Here is a 23,218-nt window from a genome sequence, read left to right on the forward strand (position 1 = left end):
ACAGTCAAGAGATTAAAGGTATCCAAAAGCATGAGCAGATCCCTAGAAGTAGTCCTCTCAAAAATCTGGATCCTTTCATTGACGCACACGGCCTTCTGAGAGTTGGAGGCCGCCTCCACAATGCATACCTTAGTCAGAGTGAAAAGACTCCAGTGGTTTATTCCTGGCAAACATCAGGTTGCAACCTTACTCATCAAACACCACCATGAATAGATCCATCATCAAGGCTGTCTGTTTACAGAAGGGGCTGTCTGTACAGCTGGCCTTTGGATAGTTGGTGGCAAGAGAAGAGTGAGCAGCATCATTCACCAGTGTGTAACCTGCAGAAGGCTTAAGGCCTCTGCATGCTCGTGCGACAAGGCTTTCGCAGATAGCTTTTCGCAGACAGTTGTAATTTATTGTTGAGCGGGGGAATAGGCATGCGCGATGTTATTCACAGGGGTGATAGCGTTCCGGCGCGCCGTGGCTGGGGGGGAAAAAAAATCTAGTTCGCCCATTGTCCTGTGTCATTCTGAGATGCGCAGATAGACAGTAAAGGGAATTATTCCCTTTACTGTCTATCTGCGCATCTCAGAATGACACAGGACAATGAGCGAACTAGATTTTTTTTTTTTCCCCAGCCACGGCGCGCCGCGCCGGAACGCTATCACCCCTGCATTCACTGGCACAACGCAAGGGGGCGCGAAGTCGCTAGGAGTAGTTGGTGGGTGTGGTTAGTGGAGTGTTTATCCTCTGGTTACTTAATGACTAGAACTTTTTTTTTTATAATGACTAGAACTGGAGTCGTATAGATGTACGTACTTCCTCACTTCCTCAATCAACCGCTCTTCATGCTGCTCCATCTTCGCTCGTGTTTTTAAAAATGCCGGTCGTGAAAACAAAACAAACCAGGAAAGTAGGGAAGCGGAAGTGCGTGTACAGCGGGTAGAGTGGACCAATCAGAGCCCTCTTGTCTGCGAGGCTTCTGCGGTGGTCACAATTTTTGGGAGGTGCGCGCAGAGCGTCTGCGAAGGTGGGGGGGCTACGCAGACACTGTCTGCAACACCGTCTGTGAGGACTGGGTTGTCAGCATAAATTGGCCTTTAGAGCCCCACTTACAATTCAGAAGATGGCCAGTCTTCCAGCAGATCGTCTCTCGACAGAAGTTCCCTTTACAAATGTCGGGCTTGATGTGTTTGGCCCTTGGAGCGTCTCTTCACGTAGAACAAGAGGAGGCCTTTCACACAGTAAACGGTGGGCTGTAATCTTCACGTGTATGAGCGTAAGAGCAGTTCATATTGAAGTTATAGAATCCCTTGACACATCCAGCTTCATCAACGCACTAAGGCACTTTCTTGCTGTGTGTGGTCCAGTCAAACACATCTGCTCGGACCATGGCACCAACTTTGTTGGTGCCTGCAAGGAGTTGAAGATACCCTCAAATATTGACGACATAACTGTGAAAACTTACCTGTCAGGCCAAGGTTGTTCTTGGACCTTTAACCCTCCGCACGCTTCCCATTTTGGCGGTACATGGGAAAGAATGATTGGTCTTGCAAGGAGAATCTTGGACTCCATGTTCCTTCAGCTGAAGGACAAACTTACCCATGAGGTGCTGGTGACTTTCATGGCAGAAGTGGCAGTCATTATCAATGGCAGGCCTCTTGTTCCTGTGACAACTGACTCTAAAGACCCATTTATACTCACTCCAGCTGCTCTTCTCACTCAAAAAGTAAATGTCCTTTCTGCTCCTACCAGAGAGTTTGGAGTTTCAGACCTCTACAAGCACCAGTGGCAGCAGGTCCAGCACCTGTCCAACATCTTCTGGGACAGGTAGCGAAAGCAATACCTCCCAACACTACAAGCACGCAAGAAGTGGCAGTTCGCTCATCCAAACATCAACCCAGGAAGTGTTGTTCTCCTCAAAGACAGTCAAGTACCAAGAAATGAATGGCCTCTTGGACTGGTAACACAGACCTTTCCTAGCGAAGATGGGAAGGTGAGAAAGGTTGAGGTCAAGGTTACAAGGACAGGGGTTACCAAACTCTTTCTTAGGCCTGTTTGTGAGATAGTACTTCTCTTTCCCCCCAGAGGCCCAGTGAAATAGACTGTCTAGGATTTATTTAGTGGCCTGTATTCATGCCAGGCAGGGAGTGTTTTGTTACAATTGTTGAATCAGCATTTTGTATGCTTTTTTTTTTTTTTTTTTTTTTGAAACAGGAAATTACCTGTAACATGCCAGGTGACTTAAAAACCATTAAGTAAAAAGAAGAGCAGGGCTCAGAGCCATTGTTTTCGTCAGTTTTCCAATCCTTTTGAATCTGCCTGCATCTTATGCCCTTTGATGGCATCGTTGGTGTGTATTGATTTGTTTCATTGTTATTGATGATCGTAGATGTTTTTGTGACAATTTTTGAGTTTGGGAAGTTTTATGAAGAAAGTCTCTCAAGTCGTCACAGTTACTGTGTCTACTCAGCTAGGACCGTTGTTAAAGTTCATATGAGAATAAATACAATAAATATGAGTAAATAGTGGATGATATGTTACAATACATAAAAATACAGTGGTTTACATGAACATAATTGATAAATAAGCCATAAATACATAAAAGGTAGCGGTTAAAAAAAAAGTAATTTAGTTCATTTAAAAGTCAGTATATTTACATTGTGTGAATGTGTAAGCATAAAAGAGTGTTTCATTTGTACTCATTATGCCTTTTGTTTGCTTTAGTTTTACTCTTTCTTACGTCATTAAACCTGTGGATAATGGACAACTGTCTCCAGAGTCGTGATGTCAGGAAGGAGTTTGTCTAACTGCCAAGGTGTATCACAGCGCACATACTGAGGGCAGCATACGGACTCTTTGCTCATTGTTTTGGGGGACTTTAACAGAGCAAACCTCAGCCATGAACTGCCAAAATATAAACAGCACATTAAGTGTCCCACTAGGGACTCTAACACTCTGGACCATTGTTGCACTGTTTTAAAGGACTCGTACCACTCTGTCCCCCGTGCAGCCTTGGGACTATCTGATCACTGTATGGTTCATCTTATCCCGTCCTACAGGCAGAACCTGAAGTCTTCTAAGCCTGTAGTTAAGACGGTGAGGAGATGGTCCGATGAGGTCAAAGTGGAACTACAAGCATGCTTTGACTGCACTGATTGGAGTGTTTTTGAGGCTGCAGCCTCAGACCTGCATGAACTGACTGATACTGTGACATCTTGCATCAGTTTTTGTGAGGATGTGTGTGCCTACCAAAACCTTCCGCATATACTACAACAACAATAAACTCTGGTTCACTGCAAAACTCAGGCAACTTTGTCAGAACAAAGAAGAGGCCTACAAAAGTGGAGACAGAGTTCTGTATAATCAGACCAGAAACACACTGACAATGGAGGTGAAAGCAGCTAAGAGGAGCTATGCTGATGAGATTAAAAACAGCCTTTCAGCAAACGATCGACATCAGTGTAGAGAGGCCTGCAGAACATTACTAACTATTGAGGTATTTCACCTGACGTCACAGGGTCACGTGACGCCCCGGTGTCCGCCATTTTGAACGTCAAGCTACATACTAATGCTGCAGACAGAGAGGGAGAACCAGCTTGAAAAAAAAAAACGTGTTACAGACACCTAGAATAGATTAATTTGTCAGTAAGCACTCTATCAATAACCATGGTGTTTGCTTGTTGTGCTGTGGGCTGCCACAACAGACAGGGACAGCGTGCAAGACGCTCCTTTTACCGGTTTCTAGTGATGGGAATTTCGGCTCTTTTTCGGGAGCCGGCTCTTTTGGCTCTTCTTACTATAAGGAGCCGGCTCTTTTGGCTCCCAAACGGCTCCTGAGATTTTATTTTTTATTTAATTGCTGCAATTAATTAGTTAATTAATTACATTTATATTTTATCAATAGGATGTTTTCCATTTTATTTTTTAGTTTTTGTAGCCATTGTAAAGCTTTGTAAAGTATAGCAGTGTAACAATGTTCTAGCTATAGAAATAAAACTTACTTACCAATTAATAAATTATTTTCTCACAAACATAATGCAAAACTGTTATATTACCAATATAAAATACACAGCTGATTTTCCCCTCCTCAGGTGCCTCACAGACTCCTCTCCCCTGCGCTCCACAGCTTTAAGCATTACACCAATTTTCGTATTTTCGCAGCTGTGAATGACATCAACCCCCCCCAACCAAAAAAAGTAGGCGTACACCATGCTACTTTTTTTCCTTTGAATGGTAATAGACAACACAAAGATGCAATCAGACAGCAACTTTTTTTGTGAAAGTCTCTCTCTCTGAGGCACCTAAGGACAAAAAACTAATTCGGCTCCCCAACTCGGCTCCCACCAAAGAGCCGGCTCCCGTCGTTCACTTCAAAGAGCCGGCTCTTTGAACCGGATCGTTCGCGACCGACACATCACTACCGGTTTCCTACTGACCCAGGCAAGAGGGCCAAATGGATTGCAGCTGTGAAGAGACAGGATTGGGAGCCAACAGAGTACTCCAGACTTTGCAGTGATCATTTCATTTCAGGTTAGTTTATCAGTTAACGCAATTTTGATAAAATAGCAAAAAGTAAATGAGTCAGTGTTTGTTAACCCATCTGAGCAGTGAAACAAGGCAGTGTTAATTTGTCTAGGGTTGCATGTAGCAGACATCAGACATAAAATGCAATAACAAAGGCTAGAAAGAAACGGGACACAGAAATAAACAGGGCTCCATACCAAGGCTGGGTACAGTGTTTGTGATAAAAGACAGATCCAATTTAACACGAATCACAGCTTACTTTCTTGTTAAAATGTGCAAAGGTCTCCACCATCTCATACTGCCTTGCACTGAAGGACTTAAGCGTGCCGTCCAAAATGGCTGTCTCACGTGACTTGGTCACATGGGTGAAATACCTCAATAGGAGACCATCCACCAACACTGCAGTGAACCATCAACTGGCTGACGAGCTGAATGTGTTTTACTGCAGATTCAACACATTCACACCTCTCCCCCCTTCAGTCATTAAAGACCCATTTACACCCCCTGCCATTCTGCCACCCCCCGCCTCTGAACCCCCACCAGCACTCAAGATCTGTGAAGAGGATGTCTGTCAGCTTTTCCACAGACAGAAGATCAGGAAGGCACCTGGCCCAGATGGTGTGTCACCCTCTTGTTTGAAGGTCTGTGCTGACTAGCTGGCTCCCATCTTCACCCAGATCTTTAATAGATCCCTGGAGCTGTGTGAAGTCCCCTCATGCTTCAAACACTCCACAATAATCCTGGTTCCTAAGAAAACCAATATCACAGGACTGAATGACTACAGGCCTGTTGCCCTCACATCTGTAGCCATGAAGTCCTTCGAGAGACTGGTGTTGTCATACCTGAAGGACATCACAGACCCCCTGCTGGATCCCCTGCAGTTTGCCTACCGGGCAAACAGGTCAGTGGATGATGCAATAAATATGGGTCTACACTATATCCTGCAACACCTTGACACTGCAGGGACGTATGCCTGTATCCTGTTCATAGACTTCAGTTCGGCATTCAACACCATTGTTCCAGACATCCTCCACACCAAGCTCACCCAGCTCACTGTGCCCTCCTCCACCTGTCAGTGGATTACAAACTTCCTGACTGACAGGAAGCAGCAGGTGAGGATGGGGGAGCATCATATCCAGCGGGGAGAGCCCCCCCCAAGGGTGTGTGCTCTCCCCACTGCTCTTCTCCCTTTATACCAACGACTGCACCTCAAGTGACCCGTGTGTTAAACTCTTGAAATTTGCAGACGATACAACGGTCATCGGCCTCGTCCGAGATGGTGACGAGTCTGCATACAGACGGGAGGTTGAACGGCTGGTCTGGTGGTGCGGTCAGAGCAATGTGGAACTGAACATGCTCAAAACTGTGGAGATGACAGTGGACTTTAGGAGGAGCCCCCCCCCCCCCCCTCTGCTGCCCATCACCATCACCAACAACACTGTGACTGCTGTTGAAAGCTTCAGGTTTCTGGGTTCCACAATCTCTCGCAACTTGAAGTGGGAGACCAACACAGTCACTATCATCAAAAAGGCTCAGCAGAGGTTGTATTTTCTGCGCCAGCTCAGGAAGCTCAACCTGCCTAAGGAGCTGCTGACACAATTCAACAAAAGAAGTGTGTGAGGGGTGGCATGGTGGTGTAGTGGTTAGCACTGTTGCCTCACAGCAAGAAGGTCCGGGTTCGAGCCCCGTGGCCAGTGAGGGCCTTTTCTGTGTGGAGTTTGCATGTTCACCCCGTGTCCGTGTGGGTTTCCTCCGGGTGCTCCAGTTTCCCCCACAGTCCAAGACATGCAGGTTAGGTTAACTGGTGACTCTAAATTGACTGTAGGTGTGAAATGTGAGTGTGAATGGTTGTCTTTTGGCCCTTTTCCACTACCCTTTTTCAGCTCACTTCAGCCCGACACGGCTCGCGTTTCGACTACCAAAAAACAGCACGACTCTGCTCGCTTCAGCCCTGCTTAGCCCCTAAAACTCGCACCGTTTTGGAGTGGGGCTGAAGCGAGCCAAAGCGAGCCGAGTGAGGCTGGGGGCGTGAGCAGACACTCCCCTGTGCACTGATTGGTGAGGAGGAGTGTCCTCACATGCCCACACGCCCCGCGAGCACTCTGGGATCTGTAAACACCGTAAACCCGGAAGAAGAATAATTGCGAGAATTTTTGAAGCCTTATGCGCCTCGCCTCATCTATATGCTCTTGCCAGTATCTGTTGGCGTTGTCGGTGACAACAAGCCACAGCACCAAGACCAGCAACACTAACGACTCCATGTCCTCCATGTTTATTGTTTACTATTCGGGTTGTGAGACTACCGCTTAAAAGCTCACTGATGTCACTGTTTGCGCTGCTTAACGACATCATGTTACGTCCACTCACTTTCGCTAACTCCACCCAATGTGTCCACCCACTTCCAGCCAGCACGGTTCAGCGCGGTTGTAGTCGAAATGCAACCCCAACAGCCCCGCTCAGCTCGACTCAGCACGGCACGGCTCAGCCGTGTTTGTAGTGGAAAAGCGGCATTTGTCAGCCCTGTGATGACCTGGCGACTTGTCCAGGGTGTACCCTGCCTTTCGCCCGTAGTCAGCTGGGATAGGCTCCAGCTTGCCTCCAACCCTGTAGAACAGGATAAAGCGGCTAGAGATGATATGAGATCTTTTATTAGGGAGGAGAGATGTTGATCTAGCAGCACTAAGAGCTTTTCTATATTTCAGGAAGCTCTCCTTCCAATTTGAACACTACCCATTTTGTTTGACATCATTTATGTTCCAATTTTTGAGTGGTCTGTTTTAATGTGCGAGTGTCATCATTATACCAGGGTGCTAATTTTTTGTCTCTGACCATTTTCCATTTAAGAAGAGCTACATTATCTAAAGTATGGCGGAATGTTGACTCGAAGCATTCAATTGCCTGATCAAGTTCTGCAGGGGCTGACAGTGACCCAGTCAAAGTTGATAACTCTGGGAGATCATTTATAAAGCTCTGTGCAGTAGTTGACGTGAATGCATGTTTAATACATTAGCGTGGTGAGATGCATATATTATTACTCAGACATATTTTGAGTGAGATGAGATAATGATTTGAGAACTTCAGACTGTGGAAGTATGACTATATTTTTTACGTTTAACCCGAATGTTAGTATCAAATCAAGGGTTTGACCACCATTATGGGTTGGTCCTATGACATTCTGATTAACCCCTACTGAATCTCAAATGCTGTTTTCGAAGGGTCTTCTGGGTTATCAAAATGAATATTAAAATCTCCGACAACTAAAGCTTTGTCGAAGGAAATAACCAGGTCTGAGAGAAAATCTACAAATTCAGAAAGAAACTCTGAAACTGGCCCCGGGGGCCTGTAAATAATAAGTAACGGAATTAACTGGGTAGGCTTATTTTTCGAGGCTACATACATTTTATATGAGTATGAAGAACTTCAAATGTATTAAATTTATAACCAGGTTTGTGTGTTACACCTAGATAATCATTATAAATAACCGCGGCGATGCCTCCTCCTCTGCTAGTTAGACGAGGCTGGTGTATATAACTGTATCCAGGAGGACTTGCTTCTTTTAATGCTATGTATTCATTTGGCTTAATCCATGTTTCAGTTAAACAAAGTACATTAAACTCCTGATCAGTAATGAGTTCATTAACCATTAGCGCTTTAGATGTGAGAGATTTAATATTTAATAGCCCCACCTTTAGATCAAAGGTGCTGGCAGCAGCTGTACAGTTAGTATGATGTAATTTTATATTGATTAGGTTACTGGAACAAACTGAGTATTTCTACTTTTTTGTTGAGCTCGGGGAACAGACAGTCTCGATGTAATGGACCCTGAGTGACGACTCTGTGCAGCTAGCAGACAGTCGGTTTAGCCTGTTCGTGTGCTCCCTGGACTTGGCTCTGGATTGTCAGAAATTAACTAGACCTGTTCTGAGACTATGAGCCAAGCTGCAAGAAATGAGAGCAGCACCTTGCCGAGTGGGATGGATACCGTCCCACCCTAACAGGCCAGCAGTGCCCTCAAAATTAGCTCAATTATCTATGAAGCCTACACTGTTTTCAGAGCACCATCTGGACAACCAGCAGTTCAGCGATCAGAAACTGCTGTAAGCTACATTGCCACGCCGCATTGGGATGGGGCTAGCATATACTACAGCATCGGACATCGCCTTTGCTAATTTAAACACCTCTACAAAGTTACTCTTCGTAACCTCAGACTGACGAAGGCGTATATCATTAGCTCCTGCATGGATAACTCTTGAGAACCTGTACTTGCCTAGGACCCAAAGATTACCTGCTATGTCCAGTGCCCTGGCTCCCAGTATACACCTGACTAAAGCTGCTGGTGCCCCTAAAGGCCTAGCTAATTTCATGTGCCCTATTTCACGTATAGAGTCCCCTATAACCAGAGCTCTTTCAGGTTTCTCAGTGGGTGCATCACTAAGGAGAGCAAACCTGTTCGACACGTGAAGTGGTGAGGAGCGGTGCTCCCGTGGGCGAGCCTCAGCGGTAGCTTTGGCTCTACGCTTATGCCGCCGAGTCGTCACACATTCGCCCCGCTGTAAGGGCTCTAATGCCGGAGTTGGGGGATTACTAACTCCACCTATAGCATCCAGACTTTCCCCGATAGAAACTATACTGTTCTCATTCTCACTGGACTTCTCTAAAGCCTGGATACACGCTTCTAAAACTGCAATCTTCTCAATCAGAGAGCTAACTAATCTGCACTTTTCACAAATAAAGCTGTCACTCGCGACGGAGGAAGAATGACTAAACATTAGGGCTGGGCGATATGGAGAAAAAAAAATCTCAATATATTTTTGCTATATCTCGATATACGATATATATCTCGATATCTATGCAGGAAAAACAACCCCCAAAAAACACACACACCAAATTCAGCAAGGGTTTTTTTTTTTTATTGAAGTGCAAACAGGTAGGCAGCCAAGTGCCTAGAGGTAGACAGGTACTAGTAACAAAGTGCTTGTGCACCCTTTTTAACATGAATTATCAAACCAAGGAAGTTGTATATTGCCTTATTTTAATTACAAACATAAAACCTGAGGGTAGGCAGTTCTTATAAAGTGCGTCTTAAACATTTAAGTAACAAAAAAAAACCCTCATTTCATAAATAATAATTTGACTTATAGAAATAATACATATTGCCTACCTTTTCCTTAAAAACAAAACTCAAACTCATCTCACTGCATTAACTCTCAGCCTGGCACACTCCTCGTACAAAAGTTTGTGGCGTACCTGTAAATGGTTGAACAGGTTCGTGGTGCTCGACGCTTTGGTTGCCACCAATTTCTTGCATTTCTGGCAGTAGACCTCTTTCTGTTGTTCGTCCGATGGTTTAAAACCAAAATATCTCCATATAATGGAGCCATTTGTCCTTTTTTTGGTACGAGTTCTGCTGCCTCCGGGCTTTCTGTGGGCGCCGCCATGTTGAATGAGTTAACATGCCGCCTACACGCGAGGGGAGGGGGTACAAACACATGAAGGAGGCGGGGCGGGCAGCACCATAGCACAGTGAAGGAAATTAAGCACAGTGGCGAAATCATATTAATTTAGAGCATTATCTCGATATATACGATATGCCAAAATCTTTTTCGTGTTCATAAAACATATATAGATATATCGCAAATCTCGATATATTGCCCACCCCTACTAAACATCCTGAACACAGCATGCTGAACAAGCTGAAGGTGTGCCATGATGAAAAGATTCATGTACCTTAATCGAAGATCTGTTGATATGAAAGCAGATCTGATGTGAATGGCCTCTGCTTGTGGTCTTTACGCAGGAGGAGAAAAAAAAAAAGAAAGCTTCTGGTCTTGCTGTTCTTCCGGGGGGGAAGGAAGGCAAAAGTGGAAAGTACAAAAAGGAAAGCGACGGTACAATAAAAAAGGAGAGGATACTGGAAAAAATTAAAAAAAGATTAGTGATTAACGCCAAGATTCGCAGAAAAAAAGACTCTTCGCAAACAACTCGGAAACCCGGAAGTGCATAGCACAGAATGCGCATGCGCCAACTCAACTAACCAATCTACCTGCGAATATTCTGAAAACTAAAAAAACAATATCTATAGGAAATCAGTTTCATCTGTTCATTTTTCATTGGTCTACTATGCAAAATGTAAAACTAATGCAACAAAAGTATGCCAGTATAATTTATTCATAATTACTCATTCACTTATTTTTATTGTGATAACCTTTGACTAATATATTCATTATTTTGTTTACCTTTTTCATGGGTATGTTCTACCCTTCGAAAACACGATAAAGAGTTTCATAGATGGTAGCTGTCTGGCCAGCCTCGATTTTCTCGATTTTTAAGTAAGTTGTCTTCATGCCTTTGTTTTGACAGGTACCGGGCTATGAATATGCCGCGTTTCTCCATAGTCCTATCTGTCGACTCGTCAAGGCCAACTGCAATAAAAGGGGCTCTTCTGGAGTTCTTTGATGAGACTAGTAACGAGCACCTGCAATGTAAAGATTAATACAAAAATCTTATGGGTTGTATATCTAATATACTTTGTTTATAGGATTCTTCTAGTCAGCGGAGTTGTTCATTGTCCACCCATTGTCAAAGTAAACCACCTATAAAACCTAAAAAAACCAAAACAATAGGTTAGTAATAAATTAGATAATATCAAACTTGCCTTATCCAAGGAAGCAAAGTTGAATACCGTCGGGGATTCTTTTGTGCAGTTTCCACCCCTCCTTAGGTTGATGTCCTGCACTCCACGGTTTCGCTGAAATTCTAGGAAGGATGGATATTTCCTGAAAGAAGAAAATGAATTTTAAATAAAATATATTAAATACCAATATTCATCTATGTTTAAACAAAAAGGAAATAAAGATATAATGTAATCTTATTTACATGCAAAAGAATCACTTGACATTTTCTAATAAGCAGATTGTGGTTGACAGTTAGGAACAAAGACACACTGGAGCAAAAGAACATTAAAAAGGGATCATAATTATATTGAAGAAAACATATATAAAATTCATTCAGTTAAATTTTTTGTTTAAAAAAATCAGGTTTGTATTGAATATTCTTAATAAGAAAAAAGGCTAAAAATCATTGACAGTTTAAATGCCCATTTGGTATCTCTTCCGTTGCAAGCCAGTATACAGTATTCTGATCCTCCTCCACCTGCTTGTTGGACCCAATAATGCTTTGCTGCTATGGCCGCACAGTGGGCTTCTGACACCATATGTGTCTCAAGAGTCTTGGTGCTATAAAATAAAATTTAAAATATTTAAGAAAACGCAACTTTAATATTTAGTCATGTCGTAACATTTATACTGATTTAAAGCGAATAAAATTGAGTTCCAGCACTTTATTTATTTATTTATTTATTTATTTATTTAAATTATTTGTAACAGCTGATTACTTTATATGTAAAGATTCTGAAAACAAGGTGCACACATTAATTAAATGAAGTACCTTCATTAACTAATGACATTTGGCTTGTGCTTGATAATGACAACCTGAAGTTGTTCTTTGGAGGAGACTGAGGGTCTTCACCATCAGTCTGCCTTGGTCTCTTGGCAGAACTTTGCTTTTCCAATGGTTTCTTCTATCAAAGCATATATAAAAACACTTCTTAGTAATGCAGGGTTGGACTTAAAGCAGTCCCCATTGGGAAAATACTCTACAAAATCATAAAGGACTCCATTTTTGAAAGACTATGGAGTCCAGGGACTCGAAAATTTGAAAGTCTTAGTCAAACCCTGTACTGACTGCATGGACAAAATCTTGCTGTATTTGAATATTAATCACAAGCAACACAGTACATCTTTCACAGACAGAATACTCATTGTTAGTTTGAAATTTAGTTATGAGTTCCTTTTTGATCAAAGGATTAGTGTTTTTCACGACCCAATATTTCAGATTGTAACGTAACACACACAGGCAGTGTTCTCCATGGGCGCTTTTAAAGTGGCGCACCGCCACATTATAATTCTGGCCCGCCACCCTTCCCTTGGCCAAAAAAAAAAGTAACTTCATCAGTATACCCCAAATAAATCGTAAAGTATTTGCTTTTTTATGCAAGATGGCGGCGCGCGTGGTTGCAGCAGCTTACGGCTCTCCTTTTCAGTGCTCTTTTTTTTTTTGTTTTTGTATTTTTTTTTCTTGCTTGTTTGTGCAACATCGGTTCTGCAAACATCCAGTATACCCGCCAGACACTTTTAGCCATCAGTGACCAACATCGGGTATCTGTTTCAAGCGACTTCCTCTTGACGCGTAATATCCCAGATGACATAGCGAGACCGCCGGGCTCTCCGTGGATTGTTGTCGGGTCTAGGAGGTGGCGCAGACAGAGGAGGGAGAGGAAGCAGAAGCGGGGCTGCAGGTCCGGTGCTATGCTAAGAAAACAACCACACAAGCCACCTCTACCGAGCCTGTATCTCTCCAATGCTAGATCCCTGGTGCATAAAATGGATGATCTGGAATTACAACTCGCTGGAAATCGCTATGTTCGGGACTGATGTGTTTTAATTTTCACAGAAACCTGGCTTCATCCGAAAATACCCGATGCTAGCTTGCAGCTAGCAGGCCACACTCTGCTCCGCTGGGACAGAAATGAGAATTCTGGTAAGAGCAGAGGGGGAGGGCTCTGTGTTTACGTGCATGATAATTGGTGTAACAACGGAACAATTATAAACACTGTTCCCCAGACCTCGAGTACATGTCTGTAAGGCCAAGTTTACATTAGACCGTATCTGTCTCGTTTTCTTCGCGGATGCACTGTCCGTTTACATTAAACCGCCTGGAAACGCCGGGAAACGGGAATCCGCCAGGGTCCACGTATTCAATCTAGATCGTGTCTGGTCCGGTGCTGTGTAAACATTGAGAATATGCGGATACGCTGTGCTGAGCTCTAGCTGGCGTCGTCATTGGACAACGTCACTGTGACATCCACCTTCCTGATTCGCTGGCGTTGGTCATGTGACGCGACTGCTGAAAAACGGCGCGGACTTCCGCCTTGTATCACCTTTCATTAAAGAGTATAAAAGTATGAAAATACTGCAAATACTGATGCAAATACTGCCCATTGTGTAGTTATGATTGTCTTTAGGCTTGCCATCCTTCGACTTGCAAGTGGTAAGTGATATGCACTGAGATCACACACACAGCGGCTCAGTCCCGAATCACAGCTCGTGCGCTCCACTCGCGCGCTCTGTGAGCTGCGCAGGGCCGGAGTGCGCACCCTCCAGAGAGCACTCGCTGTTCAGGGCGGAGTGATTTGGAGCGCAAATCGTGTATTGGTGTTGCTGTGTGCACACTAATCGTTTTAAAAACGTTAATCTGATGATCCGCTGATACGGTCTAATGTAAACCCCACCTAAGATGCCGGCCTTTTTTTTTCTACCGAGAGAGCTAACTGTAGTGATTGTCACAGCTGTGTATATTCCACCTGACACCTGTGTAAACACAGCGCTCTTTCTCCTGCTGAACACTGTTAACAAACAGCAGCGGGCCCACCCTGACGGTGTTCACATAATAGCAGGAGACTTTAATAAGGCCAACTTGAAGACTGTAATGCCGAAGTTTTACCAACATGTTAAGTGTTCTACGAGAGGGGAGAACACTCTGGATCATGTTTATTCTAACATCAAGCATGCGTACAGAGCCATACCCCTCCTCCACCTTGGTCAGTCAGACCATCTTTCCTTCCTGCTCTCCCCAGCTTGCACCCCCCTCAGACGCAGAGCCAGGCCCACCACAAGGACCATCACAACCTGACCTGACAATGTACTCTCCAAACTACAGGACTGCTTTAAACAGACAGACTGAGACTTATTTGAACATCAGGAGCTGGAGACATTCACAGGAATGGTGCTGGACTATATCAAGTTCTGCATCGGGAATGTGACGGTGGATAAAAACATCCGGGTCTTCCCAAACCAGAAACCCTGGATGACCAGCCAGGTCCGCTCACTCCTCAGGGCTCGCGATGCTGCCTTCAGGTCAGGTGATAGAGCTCTGTACAGAGCTGCTCAAGTTGATCTGAAAAGAGGAATAAGTAAAGCCAAGGTGGACCACAGACTGCGCATAGAGTCCCACCTGTCCAGCAACAACACACGGGAGGTCTGGCAGGGCATTCAGGACATCACAAACTTCAGAGACCGTGATGCGCCAACAGGAGACTGGAGTGCGCTGCTAGCAGAGGAGCTAAATCGCTTCTTTGCTCGCTTTGAAACATCTCAGCAGCACTCATCTGCTCCTGCCCTGCCCCCACCACCACACAGTTCCCACACCACTCCTTTCACTGTACAGGAGCACGATGTCAGATGGGTGCTCCTGGCAGTGAACCCCAAGAAAGCTGCCGGCCCAGATGGTGTACCTGGTAAGGTGCTCAGAGCATGCGCCCACCAGCTCGCCCCTACCTTCACCAGGATCTTTAACCTCTCCCTGGCTCAGGCAGTCATCCCGCCCTGCCTAAAATCTGCAACAATAATCCCAGTGCCGAAGAAGTCTCCCGTCACCAGCCTGAATGATTACCGTCCTGTGGCCCTCACCCCGGTAATCGTGAAGTGCAACACATGCACCTCAGGACTGTGCACCTTACACACAACACATGCACCTCAGGACTGCGCACTTTACACACAACACATGTATACCTCAAGTCTGTGCACCTTACCTTACCTTGCAATAATTCATAATGTGTAATATTTTATCTTATGTGACTCTCTCGTGCAATAATTTATAATGTGACTCTCTGTGCAATACTTTATATGTGCAATACCTCACTCCGTAATGTGTAACACAACACATACACCTCAGACTGTGCACCTTACCCCCCTTACAGCCCCCCCTTCCCCCCCTCCCTCTCTACACGCTGTTTGCACTGTTATTGGAGATGCTTTAATCTCATTGTACATGTGTATAGTGACAAAGGTATTCTATTCTCTTTATTATAATTTTGTAACTATTTAACACGCAGAATACTGTTAAATGAATGCATATGGGGCTACGTGAAGTGGCCACGCAATTGCAATAGAAAAACATCCGGCCGTCTGCATACAGATGGTGACTCGGAGCTCTGCAGATTGAGGTCTATCCCTGCGTTACACTACACCGCACCACATTATACCATACTGACACATAGTAACGTTGGAAGCTACAAGCCGCAGGTAGCCAGCAGCTAAATAACTTTGCGGTGCACACGCAGATTGTTTGTAGCGTTATTGTGCAACGGTTACGCTTATCTATTGTCTTTTCTGACCATACACAGTTACAGTAATTGTATAACAGCGCGCACACACACACACACTAGTTAAGTTCAGGTCTTTTATTTTACATATCTGTGATTGTGTAGGTGAGAGCTGCATTTTCCTGTTGCTTCACTGTTTGTTTGCTGCAGGACGTCCCGGGGCTCCTGTGGACCACCTCGAATGTAAACGGCTGGAGGGTGAGATACCAACGGGTGATCCGCACATTGGTCTTGCGGTGGAGCCACTAGAGGGGCACGTGGTCTGAACAGAGAGTGAAAGGGCACCCCAGCAGGTAGTATTGGAAGGTGAGGACCGACCACTTGATGGCCAGGCACTCCTTTTTAATGGTGCTGTACATACTTTCACGCATCGAGAGCTTGCAGCTGATGTACGGTTCCTTGCCCTCCACCTTCTCGTACAAAACAGCCCCCAGCCTTCTGTCCGTTGTGTCTGTCTGTAAAATGAAGGGGAGAGAGAAGTCGGGAGTGTAAAAGTGCCCCCCCCCCCCCCCCCCCCCCACACACACACACACACACACACACACACACACAGACAGACCCTTCCCACTGACGTCACCGGAAACAGGAAGTAAACAGACCCTGCGCCATATTGGAAGACCAACAAACTCGTGATCGGGGGAAATAACGGCAGCGCGCGGAATTAAACCCACGAGGCACTTGATTCATCATAAACCTACAATGGTAAACTTTTGTGCTGTGTTAGGGTGTTCCAACAAAGCTGTTGGGAAAGGTGAAAAGAAGTCGTTCTTCAGAATACCAGCTGTGATTGAGACACAAGGGGAGCAAACTAAGGAGCTTTCTGCCAGGAGACAGAGAATAAGTGCATTACTGAGTGTCTGTGAGCAAAGGAGAGCCTGAACGTTGCAACCTCCCTATTGGCTGTTTATTGGCTGTTTGTAAAAATGTATCAATTGTTGCCCTTCATCGCGGACTCGAGAGATGAGACCTGACGAGTTAGTTCGTTGGTGGCAGAACAAAATGTCTGGACACAAATCGGGTTTTCAGAAAAGGAAAGAAAATAAACGCAGGGTCGAAAATACACAAAAGGAGGCAGAAAATGCAAAACGAGTTTTAAGGTAGGACAAATGGTTACTTTTCTGAGGCAGCCTGCCGTGGCTGCAGGCTTTCAGTTGTCATTGAATGGTTACTTTTCTGAGGCAGCCCGCCATGGCTGCCTGCAGGCTTATTTATTATAACCCATTTAGTTAAAATAGTTGATCTAAAATGTTTAGTTATGTGATGGTTGTCCTCAGTGTTCGAACTATGCCGATATTTTCGGGGGGTCCCTTTTTTTCCCTGGGGGGTGCTTGCGCTTGTCTCGGAGCGCGGATCTCCAAACACATGAGAAGCCTATCTTGCGCACATATCACGCGGACTCCACACCTCCACACACGCATCGCGTCTGAAGTCATAACTCATCAGGGGAAATCGTGTCCGCATTGGCATGTTCAAAAAACAACCTCGCGTCAACAATGATACCACACGCAAGAAAAAAAAAACAGTCAGGCTACTCAACAATCAACCTGGCAGCAGCAGTCGTTGTCATATCGGTTTATTTTATCTTTGATGTAAACACAACACTTCGGATATGCAAATGCTTCCCGTTACACACGATTGCTATGTCAATAAACATCATTTTGCCAATATTTTAGAGACCCCCCCCCCCCAACATTTCCCAAATCATGTTTTCAAGGGATCTCGGATCCCCCGAGTACCCCCGTAGTTCGAACACTGGTTGTCCTGATTTAGACTGGTGTGTGTGTGTGTGTGGGTTTTTTTTTTTTTTTTTGGAGGGGGGGTTGCGCGATGTTGCACCCGGGTCCAGATTAGGGCAGAACCGGCCCTGGCTACATTTCAGGTGTAGTTTGTTTTATGTATGTATGTACTTGCATAGATGTGTACTTGGTCTTCCAATATGCCGACTACCGAAATCTCGCGGCGCGGTGATGTCATGCGGGATCCCTCTATATGTGTGTATATGTGTGTGTTATATAAAAGAATAGGGTAATCCTTAGACACGAGTGCTCAAAGTAGGAACAATAATACAACAAAATAAAGAGAGAAAATACTTCAATTTGTACGCATGATTTTATTGCACATGACAAGCCTGTTTCGAGAGCGACTTGCTCTCTCATCAGGTGCAGCAAGAATATCAGTACACGGCTACTTTTATACTCAAAAGATGTTTGCTAAAATAAACTTGCTAGCGTGCCGGCATGCGCTGGCTAGTTCATTGCGCTTGTTTAGCGTGCCTAGGTGTGGTTTGCATACAATGTAACATTTTTCTGCAAGGCACAAATTACAGCGCTTAGTGCTATTATTATATGCCGGCACGCGTGCTATAATGTCCCATGTCAGTATATAATTTTCTCCGGATTCCTTTAGTCCATACATATGTTTACTCAGCTCTGTTGCGTGACGCTTGCCCTCGTGACGGAATGACGTAGTGTGGTTATTGTAGCGTGACTTGAATGTATCCCCCGTAAGCCCGATATAGGTTTCCTTACCGCGCTCGCTCTCAACGGTGGCTTGGTAAATAACGTTCTTTGTAAGGCATGCGCCGTTGAGGGGGCAGGTCGTCTTATTGCGGCAGTTACACATCTTGGGCGGCTCTGACGTTTCCGTCAGTATTTTCTTGTTGTGTGCGCTGATTTTGGCGGCCAAACTTGGCATACAGGAATAACTCAACTTAAGGGAAAATATAATATTTTATATTCATACATGCATGCATACATACATACATACATACAGTGGGGCAAAAAAGTATTTAGTCAGTCACCAATTGTGCAAGTTCTCCCACTTAAAAAGATGAGAGAGGCCTATAATTTTCATCATAGGTACACTTCAACTATGAGACAGAATGGGGGGAAAGAATCCAGGAAATCGCATTGTAGGATTTTTAATGAATTAATTGGTAAATTCCTCGGCAAAATAAGTATTTGGTCACCTACAAACAACAGGGTTTTTTCTAGAAAAATTTAGTATGAGGGTGCTCACCATGGCGAGGGAGCGAAGCGGGGGGGAGATGGTGCCGGTTGTCCCCCCCCCCGCCGTGCAAAGCCTTTGAAAAATGCTCCAATGGGACATTCTGAGGCTGAGAGGGAAATTGTAACAAATTGTCTGTCAACATTGAAAAAGAAAGAAGTAAGGCCAAAAAAAAAAAAAAAAGTGTTTCCGGTAACATGAAATACTAAAATAAGGTCCGTAGGTAGGAAAGTTTTTTGTTTTGTTTTTTTCGTTTTTTTTCTTTTGTTCGAAAAAATTAACATAAGTAAACATCTTACAAAATAGTATTTTGGCACAGAATCCTTTATACCACACATCATAATAAAATAAGTGTTTTAAATCTTTAAACGAATAAAAAAAATATCGCGAGAGTTCGAGTTATGATCTACGGAAGCAATATTTCATGATCTTTTCATGTAATAACGTGAAAACACCTTATCAAGAAATAACGTGAAAATAACGTCCTAGGCTAGGCTACTTCCATTAAAAGCAGACGGCCTAGCCTAGCCTACTGTAGAACTTGGGTCGAGCAAAAACATGGCTGAATCCTGAATGACTCCTATATGTATAAATAGGGGACTACATAGGCGGCAAAATGTAGTGTTTTTCCCTGCCATGGAAGTGCACTTGTATACTGAAAAGGAAGCAATTTGCATTACAGCCTTGAATGAGGATTCAAAATGGCGGCTCAGCTCAGTTTATGCAGGAGGGCTGATAGAAGTGGCGAAACATTTCACTTTTTATCGTTTCTTTCACAACTTGAATGCATTGAAACAAAAAATTATGACAAACTAACGCCGCTTACACTAAAATATCGAGGGAAATTTGTAATAAAAACTTTACGGTCGGCAATTTCGACGCGGAAATTCTCGATCGGTCGGGTTACCGGAAACACACTTTTTTTTTTTTTTTTTTTTTTTTTTTTTTTTTTTTATTTGGCCTAATCTTCTTCTGCCCCGGACAGTCTTTGGCTTTCTTCCGCTTCGTGCCGCGGGATGACATCTTTAAATGCCCAAGTGTCAACAAAAACAACTCGCGAACTACTTCTGTCAAAAGCTCCCGCGCCGGTGGGTGAAAGGTCATTCAGTCTTGAGAAATCTCGCGCTACAAGTCAGCTGACCTTGTATGTAACCCATGTCAAATCTCGCGAGAGCAGCCGTGACAAGTAAACAACTAAACAACATGGCGCCTCAGTCTGGAAAATGCCAATTCGGATTGTTTTTGCACCGTCTGGCGGTGTATCTACTATGATTGGAATATTTTTGGAGCAATTATAATGTATTTGATGATCAGACACATTGTCACGTAGTGTTGCTGGGATGTTTTCACGGAGTCGGTAAGGGGGCGCACGCCGAGAGTAAGAGGGCGCAGCGCCCCTGTTCCCCCGTTTAGACGAAAGCCTGAACAAGCAAGATTTCTGGCTCTTACAGACTTGTAACAACTACTTTAAGAGGCTCCTCTGTCCTCCACTCATTACCTGTATTAATGGCACCTGTTTGAACTCGTTATCAGTATAAAAGACACCTGTCCACAACCTCAAACAGTCACACTCCAAACTCCACTATGGCCAAGACCAAAGAGCTGTCAAAGGACACCAAAAAGAAAATTGTAGACCTGCACCAGGCTGGGAAGACTGAATCTGCAATAGGTAAGCAGCTTGGTGTGAAGAAATCAACTGTGGGAGCAATTATTAGAAAATGGAAGACATACAAGACCACTGATAATCTCCCTTGATCTGGGGCTCCACGCAAGATCTCACCCTGTGGGGTCAAAATGATCACAAGAACGGTGAGCAAAAATCCCAGAACCACACGGGGGGACCGAGTGAATGACCTGCAGAGAGCTGGGACCAAAGTAACAAAACCTACCATCAGTAACACACTACACCGCCAGGGACTCAAATCCTGCAGTGCCAGACGTGTCCCCCTGCTTAAGCCAGTACACGTCCAGGCCCATCTGAAGTTTGCTAGAGAGCATTTGGATGATCCAGATGAGGATTAGGAGAATGTCATATGGTCAGATGAAACCAAAATAGAACTTTTTGGTAAAAACTCAACTTGTCGTGTTTGGAGGAGAAAGAATGCTGAGTTGCATCTAAAGAACACCATACCTACTGTGAAGCATGGGGGTGGAAACATCATGCTTTAGGGCTGTTTTTCTGCAAAGGGACCAGGACGACTGATCCGTGTAAAGGAAAGAATGAATGGGGCCATGTATTGTGAGATTTTGAGTGAAAACCTTCCATCAGCAAGGGCATTGAAGATGAAACGTGTCTGGGTCTTTCAGCATGACAATGATCCCAAACACACCGCCCGGGCAACGAAGGAGTGGCTTTGTAAGAAGCATTTCAAGGTCCTGGAGTGGCCTAGCCAGTCTCCAGATCTCAACCCCATAGAAAATCTTTGGAGGGAGTTGAAAGTCCGTGTTGCCCAGCGACAGCCCCAAAACATCACTGCTCTAGAGGAGATCTGCATGGAGGAATGGGTCAAAATACCAGCAACAGTGTGTGAAAACCTTGTGAAGACTTACAGAAAATGTTTGACCTCTGTCATTGCCAACAAAGGGTATATAACAAAGTATTGAGATGAACTTTTGTTTACCAAATACTTATTTTCCACCATAATTTGCAAATAAATTCTTTAAAAATCAGACAATGTGATTTTCTGGATTTTTTTTTTTTCCATTTTGTCTCATAGTTGAAGTGTACCTATGATGAAAATTACAGGCCTCCCTCATCTTTTTAAGTGGGAGAACTTGCACAATTGGTGACTGACTAAATACTTTTTTGCCCCACTGTGTGTGTGTGTATGTATGTATATATATATATATATATATATATATATATATATATATATATATATATATATATATATAATATATAATTGGTATATATATAAAAAAAATCTCCTTCTCACCCCCGGGGGGGGTGGGGGTGGTATCCATGTCATCCTCAAGCTCGGGTCCTCTACCAGAGGCCTGGGAATTTGAGGGTTCTGCGCAGTATCTTCGATGTTCCTAGTACTGCACTCTTCTGGACTGAGGCTTCAGATGTTGTTCCTGGGATTTGCTGGAGCCACTCTCCCAGTTTGGGGGTTACTGCCCCAAGTGCCCCCACTACCACGGGGACCACGCAACCCTTGACCTTCCACATCCGTTCCAGCTGCTCTTTCAACCCTTGATACTTCTCAAGTTTCTCATGTTCCTTCTTCTTGATGTTGGCGTCAGCTGGGATCGCCACATCTATCACCACCACCCTCTTCTGCTCTTTGTCCACCACCACTATGTCCGGTTGGTTAGCCAGGATCTGTTTGTCAGTCTGGAAGCTGAAGTCCCACAGAACCTTGGCCCTGTTGTTCTCAGCCACCTTCTGTGGTATGGCCCATTGGGACTTGGGTACTTCTATTCCATACTGGTTGCAGATGTTCCTGTATACTATCCCAGCCACTTGGTTGTGCCTCTCCATGTACGCTGATCCAGCTAGCATCTTACATCCTGCTACTATGTGCTGGACTGTTTCAGGGGCTTCTTTGCACAGTCTGCATCTTGGGTCTGATCTACTCTGGTAGATCCTGGCCTCTATGGCTCTTGTGCTTATGGCCTGTTCTTGTGCTGCCATGATTAGTGCCTCTGTGCTGTCTGTCAGTCCTGCATTATCCAGCCACTGGTAGGATTTCTTGATATCAGCCACTTCCTCTATCTGACGGTGGTACATGCCATGTAGGGGTTTGTCTCTCCAGGTTGTCTGTTCCTCCTCCTCCTCTGCACACTCATCAGGGTTCTGCTGCCTGAGACATTCACTTAGCAGTTCATCCTTTGGGGCCATCTTCCTGATGTATTCTCGGATTTTCGATGTTTCATCCTGGACCGTGGTCTTGACGCTCACTAGCCCTCGGCCTCCCTCTTTCCGCTTAGTGTATAGTCTCAGGGTGCTGGACTTGGGGTGGAACCCTCCATGCATGGTGAGGAGCTTTCTAGTCTTGATATCTGTGGCTTCTATCTCCTCCTTTGGCCAGTTTATGATGCCAGCGGGGTATCTGATGACTGGTAGTGCGTACATGTTGATGGCTCGGACCTTGTTCTTACCATTCAGCTGACTTTTCAGGACCTGCCTTACTCTCTGGAGGTATTTGGCTGTGGTTGACTTCCTTGTGGCCTCTTCATGGTTTCCATTAGCCTGTGGAATGCCAAGGTACTTGTAGCTGTCTTGGATATCACCTATGTTGCCCTCTGGTAGGTCAATCCCCTCAGTCCGGATGATCTTGCATCTCTTTGAGACCATCCGGCCACACTTGTCCAATCCGAATGACATCCCTATGTCATCGCTGTAGATCAGATGTGGATGTGGTGTGGATCAGCGAGTCTATTTCTCGCTCGTTCCTGGCATACAGCTTGATGTCATCCATGTAGAGCAGGTGGCTGATTGTTGCCCCACTACGGAATCGGTAGCCGCTCTTCGTGATG

At 44.6% G+C, this 23,218-nt stretch overlaps 1 protein-coding gene across 4 annotated transcripts in view; it reads left to right on the forward strand.

Annotated features, from left to right (window-relative positions):
- Positions 1-23,218, forward strand: part of LOC132870993 (zinc finger protein 431-like) — a 78,358-nt gene that overhangs the window by 19,683 nt on the left and 35,457 nt on the right. For 3 of the 4 annotated variants that reach the window (XM_060905089.1, XM_060905091.1, XM_060905092.1), the window contains exon 2: positions 15,881-16,036. The exons of the other annotated variant lie outside the window; for it this stretch is intronic. The gene's annotated coding sequence lies outside the window, so the exon portion shown is untranslated. The remainder of the gene's footprint in view (positions 1-15,880; positions 16,037-23,218) is intronic. 4 annotated transcript variants of the gene reach the window in all.

Source organism: Neoarius graeffei, chromosome 22 (genome assembly GCF_027579695.1).
Source record: "Neoarius graeffei isolate fNeoGra1 chromosome 22, fNeoGra1.pri, whole genome shotgun sequence".
Classification (NCBI taxonomy): domain Eukaryota; kingdom Metazoa; phylum Chordata; class Actinopteri; order Siluriformes; family Ariidae; genus Neoarius; species Neoarius graeffei.